Genomic DNA, 14,774 nt, shown 5'->3' on the forward strand with positions numbered 1-14,774 from the left:
CTTAAAAAGGAGGAAGTAGCTGTAAGTGTAAAATTATGAGCGCTGTAATTGTGGTTTCCCTGGCATGAATGCATTTTAGTGGAGTAAAAGCAGTGCTGTCAAGAGCCCAAAATTTTTGCCATTGAAATGTCCATCAAAATTGGCCAATTTACTGAAGGCCCAGTGCCACGGGAATGTCTTTAGGGGTTTAGCCCTCCTGTGACCTCATGAACATTTATCTCCAACAATGTAAACTGGCTAAAAACCTAATTAGATCATCCACTGCTACTGCTCCATTTTTAAGCCATTAGCTTCAGCCGTACTGACATGCAGCAGTGCTGGTGTGTTTATCAGTAAGTTAGCTGTTCCTTTGATGCGGCGTGCGCTTGACACATCATTATCACGCAGACAAACCCAGAGTAAATAGTGAAGGCTGTGAACTTGTAAATCTGTAATGTATTGTTGAAATTTAACTAATATTGGTGGAGTGACTCACGTAATTTAACATGCTTGTACACAGTGTGCACTGTTGGCCTTCTTAGCTCCTTGTCTTTGTTGCTATTGCTTGAGTGAGCATGATGGTATTCAAGGTAGACACAACTTTTACCATAATAATTTGTGTGGTGTTTACTCTACATAATTTGTTGATAATAATTAAAATAGCAATATTTATACCGCAGAAGAGGAAAAATTAATTAGCCACACATGCCAGCACATCTATTTAATATGTTATGTACATGGAGTGCAATGGAACAAAAGTCCCCCTAGGCCAATCAAATGTCCCTCCCATAAATTTCTAATGGTGCTGAGCCTGGATTTTCTTTAAGTGATTCCCTTTAGAGCTATGAGAAGCAGGGGAAAGTTGTGGATGAAGACAGATACAATGAAGGTGGTGTGAGTGCTAACAGGAAATTACATGCTGTACAGAAACACAGAATGAGTGTGGCAAGAGTTTATTTTATCCACCTCCACTCACCACGACCACAACCTGCATGAATGGGAGCGTGATAGCCTAAAAGATATCATTTCTGGGTAGCTTAGAAGAAATGGTCAGTGATTTTTGTATGTTCAGTTCATTATAACCTACTTATTAGGCAGCATTTGGCTTGAAACTCTTTGCTGAGTCCTGTGGCACTGACACAAACTGTGACTCTCAGATTCCACAGCTCATGTCCAATGTCAGCCCTGACTTCTCCAATGGCCCTACTTTACAATGTCTACTCATGGCACACTGCCTTGCAGTTTTAAAGAATGTCAAAAACATGCATACCGGGTTATACATGATGAACTCCTTAGCAACTGAAGCCTGAAACAAGTGCTTAGAGAACCAAGCAAAATGCATCTCATTTTGTTTACCTTCAGGACCAGGTCATGAACTCAGCCTACAGCTCCATAAATCATTTACATAATCGTACAGCAAACAAAGCTGCTGAAACGGAACAAAAAGAGAACCTGACAGCATACACACATGCATTCTATACTCTCCCCACAGCAGAAGAAGTAGAAGAACTATCAGTTCTACAGTATCTGAATAGGAATTCATACTGAGTGGTACCTTGAATACACTATAATATCCTGATACACCATAACAAGTCATAATCATGCCGGGTCCGGACTTCGGTAATTTTTTTTTAGAGCTAAAAATAAAATTTGAAGCTAAATACAACTGGATAAAAAAATCAGCGGTTGAGAACTTCTCCTCCGAGATGAGTGCGTGCTTAATTCAGTTTAGAATTGCTATTTAGTGTCCGCTGTGTGTGAGAGTTGTGAGAGAGGGCGCAAGCGCAGCCCCTTGCATCATCAGCACTTCCACTGACAGCAGCAATTGGAATTTACGCACGTTGACAGCAGCAGGTGGCTTGTGTGTAAACTGGCAGCATACCATTCAGTAAGACAAAGCAATGATCATTATGCCATTATCTGTAAGAATCATTCAAAACAGTAACCTGGTACAGCATCTGGAGTAAAGGCAATTGTGTGAAACATGTTAAATATGCATACTCCGACCATTATGAAGGCTAGGCTAATTCTTTCATATTAGTGGGCTAGCTAACGTTTGACATAAAGCCATTGATTGAAAAACATCTTATGTAGGCGATGGTACCAATAATAGTAGGCCTACGAAACATTTTTTAAGGTGGGAATGGGAGACACCTGACAACATACAGACTGTGGCACACTAAAATAAGGGACTGTTGCTCAAGTAAGCATTCTTGGGCCATAAATGACAAACCACCTGACTGAGGAATGTGTCCCCGCTCCTCCACACCAAGGAACTGTAAGACAGGATGGGTCACCAGGGGGTAGGGAGAGTCAGATGGCACGGGATCTTGATGATCCCAAATCCCTCTGGGACCCTTCTTCCTGACCAGTGGTGAAATCCCAACCTGCAGCTATTATTTCTGTATATTCTGTTTGGTTCGGGGTAGACATGTCTTGTTTGGTCTCATTTTGATCCATACAATGCGAGTAGCAAAGGGGTGATAGTCTCCTAACCCTTAGTCTGAAAATTCGCTCAGCAAGCTGAAAGAATGAACACCAATGCACATGCCCCATATAACGGGACAAGAATAAACACCAGCACCAATCAATAGCCAGATAAGGACAAAACCTATTGGGACTCTGTCCATGACCCCACCTCATGTGCTGACCAACTCCTTGAGGTTTGGGTATATAAAGGGAAAGATTTCTGCACTCAAGGAGCCCCATCAGCACGGACTCCTGAGCGTTAAGCGTATAGCCAGTTGACTCTCTATACGGAGCTCCGTCAGCACGGACTCCTGCGCACCAAGCGCATAGCCACGTGACTCCACGTTAGTAGGCTGTGTATATTTGCCATCATTTGCACTCTGCCATACTGTTTACTGTAATTTTGGAACTTCTAACTGATTGGGATACTTGTGATTGGGACAATTTGGATTAATAAAGATATTAGCCTTAACCTTTGTTTGTGATTTCTCATTTGGCCATTTCTAACGACGCACTTAGCAGGATTCAAGGTTTTTCCATATGTTCTTGCCGTACTGCTCTAAACCCACTGATACTTACGCTCATAGTCAGTCTTAAGTATGGCACTATTCTGACAAGTCTGCAGTCCCTAGGTGAGCCGCCTAACGTATATTCTATGATTTAGAGTATAACACGGCAGCGAGTTATATTAAATGTGCTGGTACGGTATCCTACGTCGTGGACTATGTAGCCTGATCACCTACAAGCCAAAGCGAACTAAGAATTTCTGGGATGCTAAGTAGAATTGTGACTTGGGGAACTAAAACGTAGGTTGGCATAAAATGGAGTCAGATTTAAGATATTTGATTGGCAGATTTTAACATCACTACTTCCAAAGACGCAAACGCACGCATCTGCCTTCAACAGCCATCACTTCCCTCATTGGTTGTGACTGGCTGTCCTACAATTTCAAAGCCAAATCTGGAAATGAATATAAGTGTATAATGACGTTAGCTTGTAATGGTGTTACACTCAAGCATTTTTCTTTTATTTTTACAGCTAGCTAAGGTTACAAATAACCTTAGCTTAATTATCATGCTTCATACCGTACACCTCTGTATTTTGATGCTCTAGATAATGTTCTTACGATTTATTATTCATTTAGCAATCCATATTATTATGAAAGCTCTACACATGAGAGGTTATTCAGTACAATCCAGTTCAGATGGTGTACCTTACAATTAAAGAAAAAATAAAATTTGTTTCTTGTAAATAGCAACAGATCTCTTTCTATGTATGTAATGTTTATATGTGAAATTTTGACAAAACCTAATTTCCACGCTGCATTTTCTGAATCTTCTCCTCAAAGGTGTGCTCAAACCAGAGGTGGAAAACCCCAGCTTCAGAAAGTAAAAGTCCTTCCACGTATTTGTTCCACCCAAGCACTACACCAGCTGAATTTAATTAGCACAACTTTTCAGCCAGGTAGAGGAGCTAATTAGTGAAATCACCTTGTTTAGTGAATGGCTAGAATTAGGCATTAGGAGAAGGCACTCAACCTTGTCACCCCATTTTTGTTAGGCAGTCACCTGCATTAGATTACATTACATTCATTTACCAGATGCTGTTATCCAGAGCAACTTCCAGCACAAGAGAACAGTAGTGTTTCTATTCAAGTTGAATGAGCAACAGTGTCAGACCAGGCTAGCAACACTCCCAGAGCAGTGAGTGTGAGCATAACACTATTCAAGCCCTACCACAAGTTAACTTGTGCAACCTGACTACACAAGGGAAGTCGAACGTACTACCATAGATCAGTCACTAAATCACAGACCAAAACACGTTGCAATACTACATGTAAAATAAACAGCAAATAATACAAATAGCAGGTGTTAGGGGCCAGGGACTGAGGTGGAACATAGTCTTAAGAGGTGGGTCTACAGTCTGTATTCCGCTGTCCTGACCCCCATGGGCAGTTCAATCCCCACGGGCATGTGAACATCAGGCCCTGAGGATCAGAGGGACCTCAGCAGCCAGTTAACCAAATCCAGCTGGTTTCAGGTGAGGGCCTTACTGGCAATTGTGCTGGTGTTCCATTACAGCTAGGCTGGTATGTTGCTGTTCTCCATGTATATTAAAATATTATATATTAAAATATTATATTGCACCTTGCCTCTCTACATTTTATTTAGCCAATGGATCACCCTCAAGAGATTTGTTCTTGACAGAAAAATACATTTAATGTATTGTATACAGGACAGGTATAAGTATGCTCAGGAAGCATAACTTTTTTAATGCATTTTATGGAATCCATTTTAATGGAACATTCTTAATGTTTAGAATTAAACCATGAGAAGCAATTTAAAGTACGGCAAATGTACTAGCTTTTAAAATGAAGTAATGTTGCGTTTTACATAATAGTGAAGATGAAAGGCTTGTAATCGGCTCAGCTGGTTAAGAAACTTGTTTCTACCGCCAGCTGAACCTTACAGCTTAATCATCGCAACTTCAAGTCCGGGCTGCATCGTTAGTCATTGTATAAAATATAAACCACAAGAATGGTGGAATAGGAGAAAGTAAAGTGGCATGCTTGTTGAAATTAGTACAACTGATATTGAAATGACATTGTACATCAAGCAGAAAAGGCAAAGACTTCAGTGCAACATGACATTAACAGTTGAAGCTAAGCCATTTACAGGTGTAGTTCTAGCACTGACAACACAAGTGTTGTAGCACTTTTCCAGATATTACCATTCATACCTTCAGCAATGATTTTTACTAATTAACCCCATTTCTGAAGGCCTGGAACACATTCCTTATATGTGGCATGTTATTTAGGTCTTTAATATTGAAATTTTTGAAAGTAACATGATCTTGTGAAACATATCTACTAATATAACCAAGGCATTCCTGTAATATAAATTAAATTTAAGAGTGTTGGCCCAGGAACAGACAATGAAGTAAAAAACAGGGATTGCTACCTAGTATGTACTTAGGACTTCAAATGACACCACACAGGCCCGGGCTCAAGTCTGAGCGGTGTCATTGAGCAGGTCCAAACTGGCAGAACACAGTAGCAGTAGCTTCATTCTGCCAAAGGGTGGGTGGGTTCCCACAGCCATGGTTCTCATAAATTGAACCATAAAATGAAATCTGTGTGCCAACCCTTTGCCCGCTTATGGTTATGAGAATGAGACATTGCAGGGTGAACATATAGTGCATACAGGGATACAGGAAATATTGTGTAGTATTCATGTCAACTAGTATCTCTACATAGAGGTGGTTTTATTTCACATGCATTTTGTTTCAGCATCCCTTCACTGGAACTCACTCAAAAATAATCCATCTGCCTTGTCACCTCCAATTAGTTTGTCATCAATCTACACTTGTGTCTGTATTTTCTGAGTGATACTTTTAAATAGTAGCCATTATGCGAAAGACATTTAACCTATTATAATTCTAATACGGTTCGGCCAAACACACTGAACGCCTGAGACCTGCCTTTTTCACTGGAATTAATAGCCACCTTTGACAGGATCTGTCTGAGGATTTCAGACTAAAGGCTGCAATCCCTTCTCATGCCACAGTCTGAGCAAATGTACCGAGAGTGCACTGAGGTTAAAGCAGCACTAACACAAAGAATAATTGCGGCATCATTTCATTTCTAATCTCGTATGAGAAAGGGACGTGCTATCCAGCAAGGCATTTAGATATTCCATTCATAAATGCGGCATATTCTGCAGTGCGCAATTACCTTGGTTCCCAGAGGCATATTAATACTGACTTTGAAATGCAGACAGCCCGAAAGCTTCTGCATTCAGACCTGCAATGTATTTCAGGTGAGGTGTTAGTCAACCATAGTTATAAAATATTTACCATGGAATGCATAGCACAATTCTGGTGTGTGTGTGTGTGTGTGTGTGTGTGTGTGTTGGGGGGGGGGGGGGGGGGGGGGGACGACAGGAGACATCACATTCATGACTCCATGAGTGACTGCGCATTTAACTGGCTCCCTGTACTTGTCAGTTTGTCAGTTATTTCCATACCATCTCTCAGGCAGACCTTAGCACCAGCACTTAAATATGACTCCAGTTCATCCTGTAGCAGGAGCAAACTGTCTGACTGCCCAGCTCTCGTCCTACTCCTGAGTGCCAATGCTGCAGCCCTTGCTGTCACTGCTCATTTATAATATGACCACACTTATCACCACCCAAAATCTGTCCTTTCATTACAACTCAACACCAACTTATACGGCTGCCTGAGAATTTGCGAGCTGTCTGAGTCAGCACTTTTTGAAGGGAATGAAGATGGATGTCTCAATTTTTTGCCTCATGGCAATAAAGTATACAAGCATTGTATACAAGGTTAATCCATTTTTGTTGTGACTGTATATCTGTAGTTTCGTTCTGTTACTGTTTGTTTTATTTGTATTAGATCATTATTTGTAGCTGTACTGTAGACAGTGCATAAGCCCAGGATCCTTTGTGAGGCTAAATGAAATAATCAGAGAAATCTAAGAGGTCTGCGAGGTCCTGTTGGATTATATTTCATGAAGACACATGTCTGAAGAAAACAAAATGAGACCCTTAAAAGGTCAAAGGTTTATCCGTGCAAAGTTTCTACAAAGTTCTGTACTTGTACAGTTTTCTGGGAGTCTGGACAGGTCATGTTTCATTGCTTAAGGGCAAATTGACCAATACTTTCCAGAAGGAAACCATAGGAGATGGTTACTAAAAAAGAAACAGCGGAGACAGTGAGCTCGTGGGTGCACTGCATGGTTACTACATGTAATTTTAATTACCCCCAAAGCTTTTCAACAGTGTCACACAGGCACTTCGAAAACTGAATACCGCAACAATGTTAAGGCTTTCTTTACAGCTGAAGTAAATACAAAAAAAGATAAAGTAATTTAAATACATGACAGGGAGGGATTTTTTTTTTTTTTTTTCAAAATCTAACATCTGTGCCTAAGGGGAGCTGGCTCAATCCTTCTCCTGAGCAGGGGTTGACTTCGAGCAGCTTTGAAGATCACAGAAGCTGCATTCTGCCCCCCATCAGCACTGCGAGATGAGTCCAGAGATTTTCTCTTTCCCTCGCAATATTTCTCTCTTTCTCCCCTCCTATCCTTTCTCTCCTTCTGCTCCGCCACCCTGGGGAGAATCAAAAATGCCAGCTCTGCTCTCTCACATCATTATACATAGCCACACACTGGGGTGCAAAGTAGGTTTCTGTGCTGGGAATCCTGACGGCAACGAGCGGTGTGGTACAGTTAAAAGAACCTAAAAAGTACTCATTGGAGTTAAACCTCCTAGGCCCCTCAGGAAGGCATATTCAGGTTCCCACGGACACACCAATTACAAGTTCCTCAAAACATTGTGTACAAGAGGAGAGAGATGGAGAGGTTCAAGTGATTGATGCTGCGTACATAAAGCGAGACGGCTGGAATGATTCTTAGCATCCTCTTTATGAGCGCCTGCATCTCAAGAGCAAAGATGCTCTCCTTCTCACCCCATACAGAAATGAAATATATTGTAATATGTTGAGAAATAACAATAATACAACAATACAATAATATTCAGCCCAAGAACATATTTATAATGAGTAGAAATATATTGCAAAAAGCCAAAATGGCAATAATTTACCTATTTTAAGTATATTGATTGTGCTTAAATATATATTCTCTGAATTATATTCTCAATATATATATATATATTTTTTTTGCATGGGAGGGTTTCATTCATTTTAGAAGTCATCTGTCAGAAAAAACAGTCTTGTTAACTTTTTGAATTGATTGAAGGAACAGACAGGTTAGAAGAGACACCTCTATCATCTCTCTATCTGTACTCAAAGCTTCCCATTGAACATCAGTCCTGTAGACTGTGGAGAAAGATCACCGCATGGGTGCTGTTAAGAAAAGCAATGGTACTCAGTGCACTTGAACCAAAATGTCTATTTTCTCAGACCTCAATGCACTCCCCAGATCAGAGCTGTGAAAGGCTGTCTGGGCAGCCAGCAGAGCCGGCTTCAATATCTCTCTTTTCCAGGACGAGCAGACCCTCCTGGAGCCAGCCTAAACCTGATTCATGTCACACCACACTGCTTACAGCTATCGTCCAGCACAGGAAGGGGTGGAGCAAGAAGACAAGACAAGAAGCAGGAAGCCAAAAACAAGAGTGGAACGGGCACTGTTAACAACACCAAGGTCAGGAGCTTCTCCCTGACAGGGGGTCATCTTTTACAACTCAAAAAACCCAACACAGAACACAGCTTCAACCTGGAAAGCAAAAACCAATGTTGAATACAAATGTAAACCAACACATCCGTCCGTTCAATTAAAAGGATACTGGGTCCCTGCACATTTGTGAGGTAATTGTCCCCTTCAGAAAAAAATGACCAGTGCTAAACTTTTCAGAGAGAACCGACACCCCCCTGAAAAAGATCACCCAAGGGGATTGGTTTTACTTGTTTGTTCCACGCACAGAAGCGCATATCTCCTACACCGTCACCCCCGCCACTCCATCACTGCTCTTCCGCAACAAGGAACAGATGGACGCGTGATTGTGTATGTGAGCCAGATTCATTTATACAGAGCCATTCAGTTGAGTCAGGCCATTCCTCCCGCCAGACAGCAAATCCCACCACCATTCCCTGCTTTAACAATGTGATGGAGGATGCGCTTATGTATTCTGACTGCACAGCACCTGACATATTCACTGATGTTTTTCCATCTAGATGCAATGGCAGAGTTCAGTTTTCATCATGTGACGCCTTTGAGTGGTACAGCGAACTCCACATTTGAGACATTCTGCCGATCTTCAGTCACTGTGCCAGACCGTGATTCATTTTCCCAAAGGATGGGGAGGGATTTAGTGCTCCAAACAAAAAAATCTGCAGGGTGGGTAACTCTGTCTGTAATTATTTTCAGACTCAGTGAACATCCCAGATCTTTGAAGGGCAAATAAAGTCAGTTCTACTCTGAAAAGCCCACTGTATCCACTGTATTCAGCACGGTGAGGTATCGGAGAGCTGTGGCATCGGCAGCCTCACTTTAAGCCCTGCTTAATTGCTTCAATTACTGTATATGCCAGTATCGATTCAAAACATCTCTGAGAATACATTATGGGTACCATCCTTAGAGCCAAGTGCACCTCTTAAATAATCAACTGTGAAACAAACAAACATGAAAAACAAAATCATTGATGTACTCAATTAGGCAGATAATTGCTGTAATGATGTAATCGCACAGTACAACATACCTGATTAAAAATGAACACAAACACTCTCACAAAATAGATTCAAAACCATATGAAATTGCTTGCTTCCTGCTAAGACAGCATGCAAAAAGACGAGGTGGTACACGCAGCTGAAATCACCCAAGGGAGGGTTGAGTGCCTTGTGCTGGTGATTGGGGCACTGGGGCAGAAGTGCAAAGTTAATGCTTCACCCCTGGATTGTAACTGTCAGCGCCCCAGTTCACAGTTGCGTGTAACACCTCTCCACACTTTCCATGCGTTTTGGCCTTGTCACATTTTCACACAATCTCTTCCTGCTGTCATCCCAGAAGTAAATGGGTGAGGCACCAGATCTCCCCAGAAGAAGGCATGCAGCCTCTGTTCAGACACCATGAAGAGCTCCCATTTCCATTTGCTTACAGAATGAAACAGTCAAGAGCATCATTTCTAATGGACAGAGAGATCAGATGACATGCTACCCTGACCAGATACCATCAAGGCAGCATTACCAAAAGAAATAATGAACTAGAGTGGGGTCCCCAACCTCCTAGTCCACCCGAGCACATATTTCACTTACCATCAATGGCACAGGATAAGTTGGCAGACTTCCTGTCACATAGTGACTCCATTCCAAGAGAGCAGCCGAAGTCTTGGCACGCTGGAGCTTCTTTTAATTGGGTCTCCTCATGAGGACATCTGAGATACTTGAATGTCAAAAAAATGTGACACGTCAGTCCAAAGTTGTCAATTAACTGCATTTATTAGTTTCATGTACAGAAGATCTGCAGGTCTCTTTATCTGTATCCTGGGTAAATGATAATAGCCGTGTTGGTAAAAATAAAACAATCTAGATCATGCAGCGGCATTCATAGAAGGGGGGAAAATGTTTGGATAGAACTGGTTCAAGCATCTGTCTCTAACCTAGAAAATGTCAGATCCTGTTAATCTCATGTAATGCTTGCTAACATTAGCTTGGATTTCATTTTGTAAAGGCATACACTCACAAACTCACATACACTCACACACATACAGAAACACAAATACACACATGCACACACACACAAAGGTACACAAGATGTTCACAGACATATGCACGCACACAGACACCCACACAGACACAGAAGTCTTACCATTTCACTGGCAAATGCCGTGGCCGACGGGCGCGAAGACAAGTCCAACAAAATTTAGGGAACAACCAAGCAGCCATCCAGCTCCTGGAAAAGAGAAAATCCACAGTCTGCTCCCTGCCACTTCCGTCCTGCTGCATTACCGGGAGAGGCAGAGCGGGACAGGGACTGAGACGCGATGGAAATCAGAGCCAGGAGTGGGGAGAGAGCTGGCGAGGAGACTGCCACATTAGCTCATCCTCAGCGCGGCTCCGCTCTGCTTCACTTCCAGAGGACAACACATGCACATGGACCCAGAGCGTTTCCAGGAGGATACGCGGGAAGGGAGGATGGGAAAGGGGGCAGCTGAAGGGGGGGCAGATGTTTTTTTTTCACTTTCTAGAAGGCGAGTTCAGCGGCTTTCTGTGTAATGCCTGTCTTTTTGAGTGGATGATTCCAGGGACTCACTGACAGCACAGGTCACGGGGGGGGTGGGTTTCAGGGGTCACCAAAGCCTGGCCTCGGCAGCGCTCGCCTCGTGGGGTCAACCAGGGCTTGCCACGGCTTGCTATATCTAACCAGCAACCATATTACGATCCCTGCACACCTGAAGGTTTGCATCAGTCTGCAGGTCTGATGTCTCCTCTGATTCAAAATGTTTGCTCCTACTTGCACACTGTTAAGAATCTCCAGACCATTTCTACCTATGTTGTAAATGCCTGGCCGAGTTGGTTGCTTACTCTTTGTTCCCCGAGTGATCTAAGTAGAAGTTGTAACTACAGCTGTTGTCAAGCCCATTTCCATCAGAGCTGTGTATTGTGACCACATTAACAACATGCAGCAGATTTAGACCACATTTAGGCTGTGTTTGTGTGAAGCATTAATCTAAAAACCCTGGGCCCACAATTGTGTGCAGCTCCACAATTTAAAAACCTTGACCCCAAGCCAGGGGAAAAGCCTCTCCTGTCCAAACTCGGCATCAGCTAGCTTGTAATCATGAGAGGCACAGAAGCCTCCATCGTCCACACACAGTCCAACACAGGAGCCAGAGAGTGTCTCACAGGCCACTTCCAAGCAAGCAGGGCTTGGCTCCAAGTCAGCTTATGTAAACGACAACTCATATGCAATCTAAAGCATTAACTCACACTTGTCTGGTTGCATGAACTGCTAAAACCAAAAATTCACCCCTGAAGATATATTTTAATAAAGGATATTTCTCCAAATACCAGAAACTACAGTCCAGTGTTTAAAGCAGAAGGACCAGCAAGCTGTTAAGACTGGAACATCTATTTTTTTCTCTTTTTGTTGTGTGGTGCTCATTAGTACACAAAAACTCATCACCAATGTGGATGATTTTAATGCCGGTAGTTCAATCAGGTAGGCGCACTGAGGCAGAGTCTGTACGTGTGAGGGATCTACAAGGCTGTAGCATCTTGAAATATCCTGCCTCAGGAAAAATTTACACATACCCTTTTCAGAGCAGACATTGCCATTTGAAGCCTTTTTAGGATTTTCTTTTTCTATTCCTACCTAACTAGCAAACTAGCCATCAGAGTATTTGGCTCACATTTCATGCAAAGTGAAAAAAATTCAGTAGATACCAAACAATGCGGAGATCTGATTTATTGTAGCGTGCAAACTAATATCTGACTCTATCTGATTATTACCTTTCTTTCACCCAAATCCATTACGTAATTATAGCTCTCAAGCTATTAAAGGTGATTTGCTAATTCTTTATAAAAGGGCGCCATGTATATTGCACAGGAGTTTCTTCCAAAGAGACTGTAGCTATCTAGCTATTTATTGCATGTGTTTTTCCAGAGAGGGTGCATCTATCTAGCTATCTAGCTAAAGGCCGTCGTAATGGAGGTAGAAATATACGATAGGCTACTGTTTATGTAGAAAAGGTTACTTTCATGTAACCCCCCCCCCCCCCCCCCCAGAGTCTGCTCTTGTACTTTTTCCTTTGTCTTAAATACGTATGACAAAATGTATCCCAATTCTGGGAGGACACCCAAGCTCTAACTAATTTTTTTTTTTTTGTTCCTGCAGGTGCATCAGGTGGGTAGGACAGGCAAGAGGAAGGAACCCTTTTATTGCATATCGGTTTCCTTCAAGTCACCGGTCTTATACTGAAGCTGACACACAAGGCAATTCCCAGTGCAGACAGCAAAAGATGGGAATTTTGACAAAACAGAAAGGAAAAAAATGACTGAGAAAAAAGAGCTCCGCTATGCTCCTCAGCTATTTCCCTCAGCTGTGGACTGGAACTCCACTCCCAGATGCACATCTTTGCCCAGTAATGAGTGCACAGCTGTGAGCATGTGACTGACACAGCTAATGAAGCTTGCCGTCTGAGGCAATGTGTAGAATCATGCTTAAAGGAGCTGAACGGTGCTGACAGGCATTATTGGGGCGGGGGCGGGGGCGGGGGCGGGGGGGGGGGTTCAGACCCATCTTCAGTCAAATCCTTTGCAGGAACCCAGGAGGGGAATACAGAAAAGACAGCTCAAAGGGGCAGGGAGGAAAAAAAAACAAAAGGAACCCAAAGTGAGCAACAAACAGCCGCCTTTTGAGTCGAAACCCCTCTCTAACTTTGGGAAACACGCCAAGGACCCCTGCTCAACCTCGGGCCATACACCTCCCCCTGTGAGGAGCCTCTAATCAGTAGACAGCATGCAAAGTCCCCACACACCAGATCCTGTGTACTGATCCCTGTCTGTCAGAGATGAGTGACACATGTCAATGTGAAGCTCCAGCTGACATGGCGCTGTACTGCGAGATGCAGAGAACTGGCTTACCATATGCCTGTTATGATCATCATTATCACGATGTCTCTTTACTATTTATTTACTAATTTGTTGTTCTTATTGTTACTATTATTAACAATCCTCAGTTGAAGCCAAATACATCGATCACAGCGTAACCCACCTGGGATTCTGACCTATCAACTGTACGTTCAAATCCCATTCCAGACCACATGCTGATACCCACATTATCAAGCAGGAGGATTCTTTTATCATTCTTGGCTCAGGCAGAGCAGCACTGTTATCCCCCAGTTCCCATGTCCTGTGTGTAAATCTGAGGCAAAGTAGCCTAAGATCCAGTAAAGAAGAGCAGAGGGAGGTGAACAGGTACGAAATGGGGGAGACAATCCCTTAATAGATCAGCACAGAGAAAACGCTGAAGTGAGCAAAAAAATTGAATGTAACCCCCCCATGCTGAAAACAGTGTGCTTAAACTTTAATACTTAGCTGGCAGCTAGTATAAGGGGAGGGGGATGAGCTATTTTCAGAACTATAACTGTCATGTATAATCCACATTATAGTTTGGCTAGGGGAAGTAGGCTATATTAGCCAGCTTCTTCTCCCATCTTAAGAGTCAGAGCATTTGCCACAAGGGAGTCATGGAGATTTTTTTTCAGCCTTTATTTAAACAGGTGTCTCTGTTGACTTAAAAATATATCCAGTCCTCAAAAAAAAGAGCAAAATATTTGATGAAACATCCTTTTAATAACAGGCAAAGGACAGTAAGCTCTACAGAATCCGTTAACTTTTAAGTACAACTAAGTATTTAATTGAGGATCATTTAATGGTCAAGTTATAATGTTTAGTAAAATCATTCTAGCATTTTAAATGTGCATCTGTACAGCACAAAATCTAAACCTGCTCTACCAAATCTTTCAAGGAACTGAATTATTATTGAAGCATGTGTCACAACCATGCCTTAGTTTCATCTTTCAGAACTTGAAGTGGGGCTATAATATAATCCGCAGGTATATTGGGGCATTCCAAATACCTACTTTTCACACATTTTAAATTCAGGAAAACATAAATATGTAAAATATACACATACATAGGTGATTATATTTAGCAATCTTGATCTTACAACAATCTTATGAGAACAATCATGTTTTCAGATGTTTCAATCACAGGCTCATTATGCTCTGACAAGCTTTACACTTTTATTATAAAGCTTTCATTACCCGTCTGGCAAAAATCTTAAACTT

This window comes from Megalops cyprinoides, chromosome 3, assembly GCF_013368585.1.
Source record: "Megalops cyprinoides isolate fMegCyp1 chromosome 3, fMegCyp1.pri, whole genome shotgun sequence".
Classification (NCBI taxonomy): Eukaryota; Metazoa; Chordata; class Actinopteri; order Elopiformes; family Megalopidae; genus Megalops; species Megalops cyprinoides.